This window comes from Lissotriton helveticus, chromosome 7, assembly GCF_964261635.1.
Source record: "Lissotriton helveticus chromosome 7, aLisHel1.1, whole genome shotgun sequence".
NCBI lineage: Eukaryota > Metazoa > Chordata > Amphibia > Caudata > Salamandridae > Lissotriton > Lissotriton helveticus.
Genome location: NC_136068.1, coordinates 285016630 through 285031640, shown reverse-complemented (window position 1 = coordinate 285031640; position 15011 = coordinate 285016630).

Genomic DNA, 15011 nt, shown 5'->3' with positions numbered 1-15011 from the left:
GGTGGGCCATATGTCAAGGCACGGAATAAAGGGGTGATATTGTTTGAGCTCCTAAGTAACTGCCGAATTTTCATTAAATGAAACGCTCTCAGATAGCATAGGAGATCTGGGCTTGCTATACCCCCATTTTCCTTTTTCTCCCTACATTTCTTCCATGCAATTCTTGGCCTTTTATTTCACCATATAAAACTATTAAAAAGGCCTTGAACTTTCTTAACCCAGTCAGGTTTAAATTCTAACGGGATTGAATTGAAGATAAAAGTGTACTTGGGGAGAATGGACATCTTCAATAAGTTTGATTTCCCCAGGAAAAAAAGCGGAAGTGAGTCCCACTTCTGCAACTGTTTTTTGAATTTGGAAGTTCCTGAGTCCAAATTTACTTTTCCAACCAAGTCTAAGTTATGGACCAAGTCAATCCCCAAGAATGTTATCTTGTTCTTTTTAAGGCCGCTATTCCAGCTGGTGTTCCACTGCATGATCTCAGTTTTAGATGGATTAACGGCGTATCCATATAGTTTACCAAATTCGGCTAACTTTTCCCATATAATGGGAATTTCCAGATCCATGTAAGTTGTAAAGATCATCAGGTCATCTGCGTAAAGACCTATTTTTTCTCCCAATTATTACAAAGAAATGGATTTATATCTTTACATGCTCTTAGTTTGATGGCAAGTGGTTCAATATATAGGTTAAAACGAATAGGGGAAAGTGGGCAGCCCTGCCTGGACCTATTTGCACTATCTCAGAGAGAGCACCATTTACCAATACCCGGGCCGTGGGGTTTCTACACAACCTCCTAATGGCTGATACGAATACTTCCCCCATGTTGAAACGCTTGATTTCCTCATAAAGGAAGGGCCAGCTTACCCTATCAAAGGCCTTTGCAGCGTCGCACATTATTACAGATAGGGGTTTTATACTCTATGGCTAAGTCAATGGCCCCGATTAGGTCATGTGTCAAGTCCTCTAAGTGCCTTCCCTTCAAAAAGCCCTTCTGGTCATTGTGAATGATAGAAACGACCATACGCTCCAACATTTTATTAAGAATCTGCGAGTAGATTTTGTAATCACAGTTGAGCAGTGATATTGGTCTATAGGATTCACATGCTCTAGGGTTTTTATTAGGTTTAAGTATAATAGTGATGGTTGCCAAGTCCCAAGAAGGGGGGGGGGAGTCTTGTTTTAAGATATACGTAGAATTAAAGACGTCCAACAAAATTGGGGACAGGACTTCCCTTAGAAGGATATAAATCTTGTTGGGAATAGCATCCGGGCCAGGCGCCTTACCCTTTTTCAAACCTCTGATTACGCTGTGAACTTCATCCAAACATATGGGAGATGCTAAATCCTCTTTGTTATTGTCGGATAGCGCTGGAATAACTATGTCACAAAAAAATACATCTAGCTGATCTTTATTAAGAGATATGTCCTCTGTATAAAGGTCCTGAAAACAACAAACAAATTCCCGTTCTATAGCTCTATCTTCTGTAATAATATCACCAGTATCCGGGTTCTTCAGGTCAGTCATATTGTTTCTGGTTCTATCTACTTTGGCCTTCCAGGCCAAACGTTTGCCACTGCCCTCCCCATATTCATAATTTGCCAGTTTGCTTGCTTCCCATCTCTTTTTTATTCTAAGTTCTAGAAAGTCAGTTAGATTTGCTTTGGCCTTAACAAGTTCTTCTTCCAGAAGGGACTTCGTGTTTACATCTGTGGTAAGTGTTAGCTCTCCTTGAACTGCTTTTATCTGTTCTTCTAAAAGGGAGAGATCTCTTTTCCTTTTCTTATGTTCTATGGCATTGAAGCTAATAACATACCTCTAAGAAAGGCCTTATAAGTGTCCCAGACCATATTTAGTGGTGCCATATCTAGGTTAAGAAGAAAAAACTCTTTAGTTTGAATTATTATTTTCTCGATAACTGTCAGGTCAGAGAGGAGGGACCGATTTAGCATCCACCTCCTCTCTAGGGGGTTATTTCTAAATTCTAGCTGTAACAGAATTGCTGAGTGATCTGATAAGTGTTATGGGAGATGAATGATTTTTCTAGATAAGTTAATTATACTTGTGGACGTCAGAAAGTAATCTATCCTGGAGCGGTGTCCATGTTTTTTATTATGAAAAGTGTAGTTCCCTGGGGAATTACTCAATACCACCACACGTCCTGAATTGAGTTTCTTCCATAAATCTACCAAGCCAAGGTCTTGGATCATGACTTTCAAGACTGATATCATTTTAGCGGTTGCCACGTTAGGAATTTAGAAGTGGTATCCTTATCTGGGTCGACAACAACATTAAAGTCTCCGCCCATGATAATAGTATCATCATAGTCTAGTAGATGAAGCATTAATGAGCGGAGAGGAGAGGAGTCATCTATGTTAGGACCATAGTACGAGACAAAAATTAGCAACTTACTCTGCCTTCTTGCTCTAACAATCACCCATCTACCTTGGCAGTCTACTTTCACTTCGGCTATCGTACAATGGGATGATTTTTTTAATAGTATTGCAACCCCCTTAACTATGGCTGTTTGGGAGGTACAAATGCAATGCTCAATCCAGGATTGGGTTTTGATAATATCCAGGCATTCCTCTTTTAATAGATGGGATTCTTCTATAAATATTACGTCTGCCTCACACAACTTCAAGTATTCTAAAATGTTATTTCTCCTTGGAGACAATCTCAGGCCGTTCACATTCCAGGATACATTTTTTAGAAAATTACCGTTGTCTATTCCTGCCATGTTGACACCTCCTACTTTCTCTTAAATACAACATTCAATTTCTCTTAGAGGTTATGAACGATGCATAGATAATACAAGAAGACTCAAAAGCTAACTCAAATCTCTCAAACGTTAGAGGATACTTCTTTTTTATGTTTTCCCAAATGCTCACCCACCCAATGTGATTCAAATGATTCTCAAAATGTTTACCAGTGAGCCCCCCCCACCCACCCCGGGGAACCCTCCCTACTACCTTGAGGTATACTAACACCTCCTATGAGCTCTCTCTCCGACCTGGTGGAACTACTACTCTCAGCTAGACTGCCATCTGTGCCCTTATCTGGTCAATAAATGATTTCACATCGTCAGGGGCTCTAAAAGAATGCATTTTGTTATTCATCATAACTTTTAATGTGGCAGGGAAGCGGATATTGGCTGTGGCGTCTAGGACTCTTAGGTCCTGGATGTATTTTCTAATTCCCACTGCCTGTCAAGCGTCTCAGGAGAGATATCTGATCTGATGCGGAACGACCAGTCCTGCTTCTGATATGATCCGCCTTTTAGAGCAGCTGCGAGGATAACTTCTTTTAACCAATCAGTTTTAAAGTTCACTAAGATCCTCCTAGCAGCTTTCCTTCCGGGACGTGCCACAAACGGGTATCGGTGGACTGTCTGGATATCCTGTTTTAAGCCATCAAGGTCCAATTGGGGATTGATTTCTTTACGGAGGGCACTCACAAAAGCTTTGATGTCACCTCCTTCCTTCCCTTCAGGGACATTCAGAATTCTAATATTATTCCTCCTCGCGTTGTTTTCTATCGACTTCAGCTTGTCTCTAAGCTCCCTTTCGCTCTTCTTAAGCTTTGTGATCTCTGCTTGATTGTTATCCACCTTAATTGAGATCTCCTTCCGTACTGTTACCATTGTTCCCACTCTGTCTATTTGGCTGTTGATTTTCTCCTCCATAGTTTCGCAATAGCTTTGTATTTTCATTTGATTGGATTCTGATGTTGAAAATCTCTCTCTTATTTCTGCAAGTTATGCCACCATTGGGTTATCTGGCCCTTCTAGGTACGGCCCCTAACTGGTTATTTGTGGTATGACTGGATGTAGTGAATGTTCTGAGTCAGACATAGTACTTTGAGTAGTGTTAGGGTCATCTAAGGGAGATATGTTATCCTCTTCAGTTCTTGACAGAGGATCAAATCTGTTCTTTAACTGTAATGATGTTAAAGGAGGTTGCTTAAAGGCAACATCAACAGCAACAGCTGAAGTAACACCTGAGGCCATTGCTCCTTTTATGTTTGAGCTATCTAGCTGAGGATCCCAGAGACGAGAGGGAAGTTCTGTCTGGGCACCTTGTGTTTGCTCTTTTATTTTGAAAAATGAATGGAAAGAGGGGGTAACTTTTATTTTGGTAGGTTTCTTACTTGACTGCTTCTTTCCACTTAGCAGGGGCTTAGAGACATCTACCTGTTTCCTAATTGTCTTCACTTTTGCCTCTATCTGCTGATTCGGTGTAGAATTTAGCAGGTCAGGAGAAGCTAATGTTTCAACTTGGGGCTGAGGTGAGACTCTTTGCCCTTTCCTGTGCGTGGTAACATTACTGAATGTAGTGTGCCAAGCACCTTTCCCCCAGACCCTCCTACTCCGTAGCTTGTATCTAAGGTAACTGCAGCTGTGACTGCCTGTTTAGTAGTAAAGTATAGCAATGTTAGGTGTATAGTATGGTGCCTAGAGCTTCTGGTCCTTGTGCTACTGCACCTGCTGCTTCATTCAAATTATGCCCCTGTGGCCAGCTAGATACATGCACTTGTGACTGTCTTGTATAGTAGTAACATTTTGCAATAATCTGGGTTTAGTGGGGTCCCTGGAGCTTTTGGTCCCAGTGCCACTGCACCTGCTAGATACATGCACTTGTGACTGTCTTGTATAGTAGTAACATTTTGCAATAATCTGGGTTTAGTGGGGTCCCTGGAGCTTTTGGTCCCAGTGCCACTGCACCTGCTACACCATTAAAATAAAGTCCCTTTTAACTGCAAGGTAACTGCAATAGTGACTGCCTGGTTATTAGTCAAATAAAGCAATATTAGGTGTTTAGAGGAGTTCTGACAACTTTTGGGCCCAGTTCTACTGCACCTGCTACACCATTCAAGTCATGACTCTGTGGTCTGCAAAGTAACTGCACTTGTGGCTGTCTGTTAAGTTATAAAATATATCATAGCTCTTGTATATTAAGTTCAGTTTTAATGTGCAATGTTTATTACAACATTTAGAATTTGATCATAATGACCAAATAGATTAAGTTGAAAAAATAAATCTGATAATGCCGGCAAAGTGCAAAGAAGCATACTGAAACACAAATACAAAATGTAAGAAAACTTCTAAGGCTAAAGCATCTGCTTTACATAACTAAGTAATAAAACACAAGCATTCCAGCCTACTGTTAGAAACACTCTGCCTTTTCCATGGGAAGAGATCTTAATTTGACAGTGAATGGGGCTTAAACAGTGTGAACAGCTTTATTAGAAGTATCGTAAATGCACGTGCAGCCAGGGAGAATTAACAAAAAGAAAGATCCACACATAAGCGAATGAAAACAATAATTTGGAATTGAGAACTGATAAGAGCTCCCTTTTAAGATATATTAAATACAAAAGATTTCTTTTCACAACAGCGCAAGCACTGTGCAGGCGAAACCTAAAAATGGAAAGAAGTGGTGGCACTATTGAAATGAGCCTGGGGATGGTCAAAGTGACACAAAATGGTTGTGTGTGTCTTTTGTGTATGACCAAAAGCTAATGTGCAGCTTACATGAAACCACAAGAGTAATGTGCGAAGGGCGTGGGGGGAAGGGGTGGTCAGTCCTCCGTTTTTTCTCGTCTTTCTTTTAGACAATGTCTGGTAAGACAGGAATTTGAGGGACTGGCCCAGATTTCACTTTCACAAACAATAGCTCCCTCCACTGACCTCAGATGAGAATAAAGAAACAGACATGTATTGGGACAAGGATTATAAAGATAAAGGACCAGATTCACACAACTAACTTAAGACAAAATCTTAAACTTACGACTTCTGGTATTCACAGAAGACATTTAGTAGTAGTAAAGTTAGGATTTTGTCTTAAGTTTGACTTAAGACAAACTTAAGGCAGACTTAAGACAAACCTAATTCAAACTTAAGACAGACTTAAGTTAGGATTTTGTCTTAAGTTTGTCTTAAGTCTGTCTTAAGTCTGTCTTAAGTTTGTCTTAAGTCTGTCTTAAGTCTGCTTAAGATTGTCTTAAGTCAAACTTAAGACAAAATCCTAACATAACTACTACTAAATGCCTTCTGTGAATACCAAAAGTAGTAAGTTTAAGGATTTTTTCTTAAGTTAGTTCTGTGAATAGGCCCTATACATCTCAACCACAGATAAGGGGCATGGACTACGAGTGACAAAGAACAAGGCAAAGATCACAGTAATTGGATATTATTGGGCACATGTCGGTGCAGAAATTACTGGCACGGACTCCACTTGGTTCACCATGCTTGAACCGAATGAGTAGCCCTTTAGGAGGAAATGGTTTGTCTTCAGGGGACAAAAAGTGCATTCAGAGTGGACTTCAAATGCAAGACAGCGCTGAGTGAAGGGTGTTAGAACAATGTATTAAAAACAGGGGTGGCCACGAGCAGGGAAAGTGGTAGGGAAGCGTGGGGGCAAAACAAATAAAAATACAACTTACCTGCACCCTCAAGTCCCAATGCATACAGGTTCCCAGATCGAGACGCTGCTTTCATGCTGGTATTACCTAGCATGAGAGAAGTGTCAAGATTGGGTAGAGTGGGATGGTTTCACACTACAGCAGTGACTGGGAGCCTATGCTCCTGAGCCCTGCTGATATCTCCAAGCAACAGCCTAGAGATATCCAAGTGCCCATGTCGGGATGGCCGTCCTACACCAGTCAGCCAAACTGAAATGCCCACCTGGTGCCCTGTGCCCACCACTCTTCCTGCAGCTGATGGTCCACCCTTAAGACTCGGCTGCAGCTTGGGCTCCTACAAGTAAAATAAAATTATAACATAGCAGTTTTATTCATTGCTTTATAATCATTTTATTTTACATGATTTTATCTGCTGTTTCCAACAGTGGGGCGACAGCCCGACACTCCTCCGCCATAACAGAGGAACCGCCCCTGATTATAATAAAGCTTTTTGTAAAAATGAATTGATAATTGTCACATCTCTTAATACTTCGCGTAAACAAGCTTGACTCTGTCATCACAGTTTTACAAACAATTCCGCACCATTCTGAAAAAAAATAGAAGAATAATGCTGGGCAAAGTGAATGAATGAATATTGGGCTTGAAGAGCGCAAACTTAGCCCAAGGGCATCAAGGCGCTGTAAGCAGAGCATGAGGGTGCAGACAGAAAGGCATGCTTATACTGAGGGCTGTGAGAAAAAGCCAGGTCTTTAAGGCTTTACGGAAAAGAGAATGAGATGCCTGACTTGAGAGCTCTTCTGGGAGGGAGTTCCACAGTTAAGCAGCAGCAGTGGAAAAAGCTCTACCTTCCCATTTGACCTTCTTAAATCTCGGTCCTGTTAGCAGATTCTTATCTGCAGACCGGGGCCGCCTGCTAAGAACATAGCGATGGACAATAGCCTGAATCGTCTCATGGCCTAAACCGTAGTAGCCATCGTGACTCATGCACAAAGTCTTGAAGAGGATCCTACGGTCCATTGGCAGCCAGTACAGCAACTTGATGGAGGCTGTGACTGAATGGATTTTCGGTAAATTCATCACCTGCCTGGCTGCAGCATTCTGCACCATCTGCTGACATCACACTAAACCTTTGTTGATGCCCAAATAAAGGGCATTACAATAGTCCAATCTGAACGTTACCAGAGCAATGGCGGTCTGCTTATGTGCATCAAAGGAGAGAAAATGGGAGATTTGTCTTAGGATCCTAATGATCCCGAAACAAGTGGAGACTGTCCTGCTAACCTGACAGCTTAGTGACAGTGAATTGTCAACGATAACCCCAAGGTTTTTCCCATGGTACACCGGGCAGAGACAGACATCAAGCGCGTCCGGCCACTAGTCCCTGGACCCGATCTCCTGTTTACTCCCAAAAATCAGGACCTCCGTCTTCTCTCCATTTAATTTCAGAAAATGTTCCACCATCCAGGAGGAGACTGACTGCATACAGTTCCTAAAGTTGAGGGACAAATCGCTTATACTGTGCGAAATAGACACCATTATTTGGGTGTCGTCCGCATAGGACAGCACCTCTAACCCAAAGGATCTCACAACCTTAGCAAGAGGAGCGACATAGATATTGAAAAGAGTTGGGCTCAGGGAGGAGCCCTGAGGAACACTGCACAACAAGTGTTTGGGGGCTGAGTAGAATTGACCAAGCTTCACCGTCTGTGCCCGCTCACTATGAAAGGAAGCAAGAAGCCCCAAAGCTGAGCCCCCGATACCTAGCTCTCTAAATCAGCCTGCGTGGAGACAGGGTATCAAAGGCTGCACTGAGGTCAAGTAGAACAAGCAGGGTGGTGTGCCCTGCGTCCACTTGAGTCTGGATATTGTTAAATACAGCCGTCAGTGCTGTTTCCATACTATGGTGGCTTCTGAACCTATGTTGAGAACCATCAAGTAGGTGGTTATCTTTTAGGTAGGTGCTAAGATGAAAGTTTAGGTAGGTTTCCAGGATCTTAGCCGGAACCGAGAGCAAGGAGATTGTCCGATAATTTTTCAGTTCACCAGGTCACCAAGAAGGTTTCTTCAAAAGTGGCTTCACTACAGCCGTCTTCCACTGAGTGGGTTATTGCCCCTCTGGGATGGCAACATTCAGGACATCGGTCAGATGGGGAATGATGATTTCACTGCCAATTTTAAGCACCTTGAGGGGACAAGGATCCAGTGGGAGCCTGATTTGACCCATTCTAAAAGCCGATCAGTCACCTCAGAGGACATGCAAGGAGAAGTGAGAAGACTGGGAGGCACCTCCGTGAGTGAGGCTTCATTAGAATGGAGAGTGGCTCGAACAGATGACCCCGCGATGGAGTTGGATACTTCAAGCAGGGAATAAATGTCTGAGATCTTTGTACAGAAAAATTCAGATACATTATCACAGTGCTCCTGGGAAAATTCTGAGGGGTCAGTGACAAGGGGAGAGGTAAGAGAATGTATTACCTTGAAAAGATCCCTGGAGGATTTAATAGATTCAGTAGTCTTGGAAAAGTATAATCTCTTCTCCTCCATGATGGCTGTTTTATAATCTTTGAGACCTTGTCTATGCACTTCCCTACTCAACGGTTCTAGGTCTATATGCCAGAGCCTCTCCTGTTTACGACAGCCCTGCCTCAGATTTCTGAGCCTCTCCGTAAACCAGGGAGCAGAGGGTTTTTTCCTTGCTGAGTTGTGCTTACTAAGAGGTACAAACAAGGGTGTCCATTGCTGCTGATAATTGTTGTGATAGCTCCACAGCTGCCAAATTTGCATTGTGAAGCTTAGTGAGCTCAAGGTTAATAAGGAGATCGAAAAGTGGCTCCTTACTGATGAGGCTAAAGTTCCTCCTTTCTTCTAAAGTCCTGCTGCCAGAAGGAGCCATCGCTGATGCCATGAAGTGTGGATCAAAAGGGATGGCGAAGTGGTCAGATAAGCTAGGGGGATAGGTTCCCCCACACTTATACAAAGGTCATTATAGAAGACACCGTCAAGAATATGCCCTGCTATATGGGTGGGCTTTCTGACCAATTGTGAGAAACCGCAGAAACTCAAGGTTTCCAAAAGTCTTTGGGTATCTTTAAATTGTAGATTATCTAAATTAAAATTAAAATCCCCCAAGACAGTAAGACTGGATCTTTCACAGTAGGGTTCTAGCAGCCTACTAATATCCTGGCTAAAGGAAACCCAAGAGCCCGGTTGCCTATAACATAAGATGCCGGAGAAGCTTTCCGTGGGGTGTAGGTTAATTGAGAAATAAACAGCCTGGTAGAGATCAGGTAATTGCAAACACACAGAGATCAGGAGCAGACAAAGCCTGAGTGCGGCAGATCAATATTTCTCTATAAAGAATGCCTACACCCCCACCCCCCAGACCTAGCCTGTCCATTCTAGCAAGGGTGTACCCAGTGGGGATAGCATCTACAAGGTCTGGGCCAGAGGAGTCCGTAGCCCATGTTTAGGTAATAAAAACCCAGGTTGGCTTCCTTGCTGAGACAAAGTCTCTGAAAGCAACCTTATTTTTAATCAGGGATCTTGCATTAATGAGAAAGCCCTGCACACTCTGTTCTTTGGGAGGGGGCCTGATTGCATTTTTGTCAGGTGGGTGTTATGGACCTCCTTAAAAGAAGTGTTACATCCTGTGCAAACTAGGTGCCCCTTCTTAGCTAAAGTCATTGAGTCCAAGGTGTGATGACAGGGGGCCCGTACTGACTGATGGTCTAATAGTACCTATCTGGAATAGTGTATCAGTTCCAACTGGTCAGAGATAGAGAGGGCAGCATCTCCGGCACAAGGGGCAGTCTTTATGTGGACGGGCGCAGACGGGATTGCCTTTGGCGCGCCTTTGCTGCATCACTGCGCGACGAACCGGCCATGTTTCTTAAATATTCTGAAGGGCTAGAGCGCTAAAGTCCCCTGACTCCGCCCCCTTAATGATCAGAAATGAGCCTGAGTGTACGCTCACGCCCTCCACAGGAAACGTGAAAACCCGCGGTGGAAAGGGGCGCTGGTGAAAGCTAAGGAAACACTGAAAGGGAGGCAAGCCCCCTGGGAGGTAAGAGGGAGCGAAGAGCTCAAGGCAAAGTGAACAGTGCACAGCAGCAAAACACAGTTAAAGAATAAAAGACTTCACAAGTTTTTTTGTGTGAAAAAGAGTTAAAACAGTAAAAACGATTCAAGTGCAGATAGCGTCAGAAAATGCATGGAATCTGTGGGCATCCACTGCGAGACGAGCCGGCCATGCTTCTTAAATAGTATGAAGGACTAGAGTGCTAAAGTCCCCTGGCTCCGCCCCCTAAACAACTGGAAATGAGCCTGAGTGTACGCCGGCGCCCTCCACAGCAAACGGGAAAACCCGCGGTGGAACGGGGCTCTGGCAAAAGCTAAGGAAGCACTGAAATGGAGGCAAGCCCCGGTAAGAGAGAGCGAGGAGCTCAAGGCAACGTGAACAGTGCAAAGCAGCAAAACACAGTTAAAGATTAAAACACTTCACAAGTTTTTTGTGTGAAAAAGAGTTAAAACAGTAAAAACAATTCAAGTGCAGGTAGCGTCAGCAAATGCATGGAATCTGTGCGCGTCCGCAAAGTGGATAAGATTGGACAGTAGTAACTCACAGCCTGTCATCATCCATGTTAAACTGGCACAGAATGCCCAGGCTAAGAGATGTGAAAACAAGTGTTTTCCATATAAAGGATAATGAGAAGGATGTTTTCATTGGACAGAAGACCTCTTGATGGTAATAACGCAATTGTAAAATTTTAAGGAGAATGATGAAGTTATCCTAGAATATCAGTGCCAATATTCATAAAAATAACACCCTTATTTTTAACTGGAATGGCATATTATGACCTACATATTATTATTATTAATAAAATTCATCATCATCATAATAATATTATCCTTATTATCATTGTTGTTATTATTATTATTGTTCAAAATTATCAAAATAATAATAATCGTATCGATTTTGGCGGACAGAGGTAAAACCGCCAGTATGGCGGAGTACTTCACTCCCACCAGACTGAAGGCCCTCCGTCCATCAAATTTAGATAGGTCCACAGGGCCGGCAGACATCTCTTAACATTGGCAGGAACCACCGTGACAAAGGTTCGTGTCTATGCATTTAAAGTTTGATTGACTGTACCATCAAAATAATGGCACAGTCAGTCAAATTTTAAATTCGTTTTTGTATTTTCAAAAGCAAAAATCCAAAGTGGAATTTTGTTTTTTCAATTACAAATTTTAGTGACCCCACAGCATGAGAGTTGTGTGTGTTACATAATGTTATTATTCATGCATGAGAGTGGCAGAGGAAGTGTTTCTATATTTACACTTACCTGTGAGGACTAGAGAAAGATTTACCCACATGGCATGAGTCCAGGAGATTTTCTATAGCTATGCCAGGTGTACTTCTTGGTTTTATATATTGGTTCACCCACCGTCTTCCTTTCAACTGACTTAAGGCCAGATGTTCTTTTGTGTATTTGTATATGCATATAAAAGCGCTATTCCACATGTGCAGAACAGCATACAGTACAGGAAATAAAAGAGCCAAAACTATAAAAATTTCTTTTACATAAAATAGGAGAAATGAGCGTCCAGAGTGACATGTATTTTGACACTGGGAACAAATGTTGGTAATTGACGGCACAAATATGAGGAAATAGTTTGTTTTTAGCCACTATTGCAGAGCAAACTCTTTATAGGAAAACGGTGCAAATCATGTCTCCAGGTGCACAATGGGTATCTCACTTTCACAAATATTGGTGACTGGCAGGCTTTGCTGCAGACCAGGTGATACCAGGACACAAACCTGCCACCATCCATCGAGCTGAATTTCTTTAAAAATGACTGACTCCACACAGTTGTGCTTTGGATCTGTTTCAATATCCGCAGCATTTTTCGGTTTCCCTGCACATTGCTTGTGCTGTGCTTGTGAAATCTATTGTATTTATTATAAATTTTAAAAGGTGCTTACATCCTGCCCTTTCTTTTCATTGGCTCCTGTGTTTTCTCTGTTTCTATTGGCTGTAGCATACTATTGCCTGTTGTTCCTATGTATGTTTCGCTTATCAGTCTACCATGGCCCAAGTACTGCTTTTATCCACTTTGTGGGACTTTTTATTTAGGCTTTTGCGCGCACAGCACTTGGCCTGTGCTTGTTTTTACTTTCTGCCAAGTGCATGGCTCTCTGTAGTTTGTCTCCATCCCTCCTGTTGTTCCCCCTCTTTCCCACCTCACAGGCAACCATAAACCATCTCAACACATCCCCTTTTGGCGTTCACACAATAGTCAAGGCTCACATTGCCTGGGGTGCAAATAGAATAGAATTAGATGTAACTATGAGTGTTACGGGTGTTTAAACAGCTTGTTTTATGTATGGAAGTGTTACAGAATCCACCAGCGTCTCAAATACCGAGCCTATCTCAGCCCTTGTGAGACTGCCCCATTTCCGAGCCTATCTCAGCCCTTGTGAGACTGCCCCATTTTGGAGACAGGCCCCAGTAGCGCTAATCAGAATTTGTATTTCTGACCCCTTTCCAAAGATAAACTAGGTTATTCAGCTTGTTTTTTTGCATTGGAGAGTTGCAGACTCCACCAGTAGCTCAATTACCGAGCGTATCTTGACACTTGTGAGACTACCGCCATCCTGGAGTCAGACAGCAGTCACTCTAATCAGAAATCGTATTTCTGACCTCTTTCTAAAGATAAACTAGGTCAGATTGTTGAAACGTCCGAAAGACTTCACTGCTCTAGAAGTGATTATTAGCTGTGCTTAAGCTTCATTTGCGGTACCGCTAACACACAATGCTCAACATAAAGAGATCATTGCCTGTCCGTGGGCTTCATCTGTGACGCTGCCGGAAATGCTTAATGTGAAGTGATTTTTTTCTTTGCATGTGCTTCATCAAGTTGTTCCACTGTTCCACAGTGCACTATAGAAGAGCTTATTGGCTGTGTTTTGGCTTCATTGAGCTGTGTCACTACCCTTCAAAGCTCTATTTAAAATGCTTTTTTGATGTTCTTGGTGCTGCGTTCGACAAAGCTCTATAGAAGTGATTATGGGTTGGCTTCCTCTTCTTTGCCAGTGCTGCTGTTCACATTTTGCTGTTTAAAAATGTACAGAAGTGTGCACTTACAAAATAAACACTAAGAAGGTCCAAGGGGAAATGTTTTAACGATCCTAACTGCTAAACCCCCAAACTATTCATAACACCAACAAAAATTAGCAGTGAGTCAAATTGAACTATGTATCCAACAAAATGAAGAAATGGGACAGGCTAACAGTGTGAACGAGTTCCCATCAGTCCTCTATCGAGACCGCCCTTCATCATCTGGGATCTCTCATTCCTTTCAAGGTAGAAAACCACATGAAGCTGGCAGATTTAATAACCAGGTCATGGGTGTCTCAAGGGAGGGTACCACAGATGTGAGCTAGGTGTGCCTAGTGAGGAACTGGATAGCAGTGCTAGAAAGTGAAAGGTGATTAAGTGAAAGTAGAGAAAGGCTCTAAAATTAGGTAGTGATAGGGGGAAACAAATTTTAATATACACCCACACACTCCCAAATTAATAAAAACAGTGCAAGTAGTAGTGTAACAAATGACTACTAACAGAGAATATTAGGTCGACATGTTTCTGCAGTCACTGGAGCCTATAGGTCTCCTGCTGCTTCTTCAGGACCATTAGTGCTACTGCTATATGTTAAAAAGGTAAAAAGGTATCACCTGGTATGAGGAAATGTATTCGTCCTCCCAACTGTGTTTCCAGTAGATTAGCCAGGAGAAAGATGGAAAAATAATAATGAATGGATACATAATTTCAGGAAAAAAGAAAGCAGTCAAGAAATAATTTATTGACTGTACTATGATCATTGAGATTAACCATACGTCGTTTATAAAGCCTCCACTAAGGTAGGACAATCATGTTTTGACATATTTTGATTGATTTAAAATTTCACTCACCCATTTGTTGGGAAGGAACAGCCCCACCTCACCTATTTTTAGTGACTGCAGAAACATGTCGAAATAATATTCTCTGTTAGTAGTCATTTGTTACACTACTACTTGCACTGTTTTTACTAATTTGGGAGTGTGTGGGTGTATATTAAAATTTGTTTCCCCCTATCACTACCTAATTTTAGAGCCTTTCTCTACTTTCACTTAATCACCTTTCACTTTCTAGCACTGCTATTCAGTTCCTCACTAGGCACACCTAGCTCACATTTGTGGTTCCCTCCCTTGAGACACCCATGACCTGGTTATTAAATCTTCCAGCTTCATGTGGTTTTCTACCTTGAAGGGAATGAGATATCCCAGATGATGAAGGGCGGTCTCGATAGAGGACTGATGGGAACTCGTTCACACTGTTAGCCTGTCCCATTTCTTCATTTTGTTGGATACATTGTTCAATTTGACTCACTGTTAATTTTTGTTGGTGTTACAGAAGTGTGCACTGTCACAAAGAGACTGTGGTTGATGGGCACAGATCCCTGACCCACCCCCACAGACAGGCCTTGTTAGGTAGTCACCTCTCCCACAGATCTTCCCCTCCTCCTGCACACACATGTAGACACACAT